Here is a 2,980-nt window from a genome sequence, read left to right as displayed (position 1 = left end):
TTTTTTATCTCACAATTCTCACTTCTTTCCTCTGAATTATATGTTTGCATCTTAAAACTCTAGAAATTAAAAATTAGAAATGTTGCATTGGAAAATTTACGGAAAGAAAATAAGCTTATCTTGAATTACAAAAACTGAAATTAAAGTAAAGTTAAATAGAAATCTTGAAAACTAATAATAATAAAAAAATGACAAAATTACTAAAACTTAAACTAAAATGAAAATGAAAACTGAATATATCAAAAGCTAATTCAAAATATTAATAAATATTATAATAGTACACAAGGTATACTAAAAGAAGAAGAAAAATTCCAATTCCATAGTGTAGTTAAAATTAAATTTACCATCTACTCTGACTAAAGTCTGTTGAGATCACTTCTACATCTCCATCAGCTTTCTCTCTGATTCCAGCACAACACCACACTCAGCCGTATCTCCACTGCCTCCACCAAAGCAGAAAAGCCCATTATATACTGCTAATTTTAATTAAAAAAGACAAGTGTAAGCCATGTTTCCAGGTATTGGTCTTGTCTCAGCCGTTGAGTGCAGATGAGCTGGATTACGGGGGATTGACTTTACTTTAAGAACACATGAGTTTTGGAGCATTATCCTGACTGGAATTCCTGATGAAGATACCTGCAGCAGTCTGTATCACATAAACCTCAAACCTCTTCATTTAGAGAGCTAAAGTCAGGGTTCATTTGAATTGGCAATGCATTTGGTTGGATAGACTACATTCACAACAAGCTGTGAACTCCCTTTTGTGAAAAAACAAAACAAAAACATGCTCATAATCTAAACATGCCATGCATTTAGCCTACAGCAAACTTTACCATTCGGGTCCTTTCAAACTATACATGTGCATGTTCTTTGTGCATTCGCCTAATATCAGGGAAAAACGGGTATAAATGCCAGGGTAAGTGGTCAGAGGAATGAATGAATGAATGAAATTGAAATAAAATAATATTAATTGAAATAATATAATATAATAGTATTAAAAAATAACTTAACTGACCTTAAATGTTATGTTTATTTAATAATTATAGATAATGATTAAATGTAAATGTAAATGAGTGTGTTAATATATGAAACAACAACGGAGTGTTTTTAAAAACCCTCTTTTGTGCGGGACTACTTCCTTCCACCACAGATTCAAATTCTCAGTTTAACAGCTGAGCTGAAGATCCGTTACTAATTCCAGAACGTCACTTTAGAACTTTAGTAACGAAGGAAGGTTGAGTTTTTGAAAGCTTATTGTATCACTGTATTAAAAGCTCACTGTATTATGTAGAGTCAAGTATTATGAGAGAGAGAGATGGACTGAGAGTGTGATTACCTGCAGCTGATACAGCATTCATTCTTCAGCTCAATCTCATATAAAACATTAGTTTGAATGTCCGCTGAGGAAGCGATATCTTTGTTGCACTATCCTGATTTCTGTCGTCCTGATTGCTGATGACAGCGCTGCTCACTGCATTTGTTAACTGCGTCTTACAAGCTGTTGATGAAAGTAAATAGAACTTCCTTGTTTACAACAGCGTTTCAGTCTCTTTCAATATAAAAGTCTTTAAAGCTGCTGACTCGCAGAAAAACAGTCTCTTGTCGCCATCTAATGGAGGAACAATGTAACTAAAATCACCATCACGAACAGTTTCCCAGTACTAAATACTACTATTATTTATATTAAATATTATTTATTGACTAATAATATTTATAAACAACAACAACAGCCATCATAAAAGTTGCTAGGCAAAGCGAGTGTGATTACCTGCATCAGATACAGCATTCATTCTTCAGCTCAATCTCATATTCACAATAAAACATTAGCGTGAATGTCCATATAAAAGTCTTTACTGTTGACTCACTCATAAAAACATTCTCTTGTCGTCATCTAATGGTGGAATAATGTAACTAAAATCACTATCACGAGCACACACACCGTTTCTCAATACTAAATACTATTATTAAATACTATCATTATTTATATTAAATATTATTTATTTAATAATAATATTTAATAACAACAACAGCCATCATAAAAAGTTGCTAGGCAATTCAGTCAAAAGTACAAAGGCAGCGCTCTTATATACAGCATTGAAATTACATAAAATATAACATGATGAGATTGCTCTGGAACAAATAATAGATTAATGAGACTAAAGACTGCCCGTTAGAATTACCCAAAACAAATTATATCTCATGTTTAACCACTATAGAGACATCAGAGCCAGCAGCAAATTTGAGAAGATTTGGCCGAGGTGAGGCTGCTCTCGGCGGGTTCATGAGCGCTGAACGCCCGCTGATGACCTGGAGCTCACATCTCCGAAAACATCGAAGCAAAATTTTAAATAGACGTTATCTTTATTAACAAGCCGGTTGGTGAAACGGTTGGAGTTCTGCTAGCACTTCAATATCACACTCTTACCAGCCAATCAGATTCGAGGACCAGAAAGAAAAAAAAAATCAAAGTCACAGTAATTTGCTAATTTTACCCATGCTGAATAGTAAAAACACTGAGATGCATCAGAAGTAATGCTACAAGCACAGCTCTCTTAGTCCGTAATGATCCGGGTTTCTCGCTCTGACTTTTCACTGATGCACGACTGTGGACAAATGTACACGTGTCTCTCTCAGCGATGAAACGTTTAGTTTGATGATTTTGCAGCGTCGACACTTCCAGCCGCAGATGTGCTTACATCCGTCCACCCACCGGGCTTCGGTGCGCAGGGAATTCCATTAATTTGACAATAAATCTTGAGGGCGTTCATTGTGGATGGGAACCTGAATTTCAGAGTGCTGGCTGGACACTTTCTGCTTCTGCCATCATCAAACTATGTCCATCGCCAACTGACTTATGCTGCTCTCACAATCATACTTTCAGTCTGTGCATAAAAATAGATGTCTGCTGGGGATGAACTGGTCATTGAGGAGGTGATATCAACATGTAAAGCAGTTGTTGAAAGCAATTTTAAAGAATAGT

This window comes from Sinocyclocheilus anshuiensis, unplaced genomic scaffold (genome assembly GCF_001515605.1).
Source record: "Sinocyclocheilus anshuiensis isolate Anshui unplaced genomic scaffold, SAMN03320099.WGS_v1.1 scaffold1632, whole genome shotgun sequence".
Lineage (NCBI taxonomy): Eukaryota > Metazoa > Chordata > Actinopteri > Cypriniformes > Cyprinidae > Sinocyclocheilus > Sinocyclocheilus anshuiensis.
Note: the sequence above shows the minus strand (reverse complement) of the source record.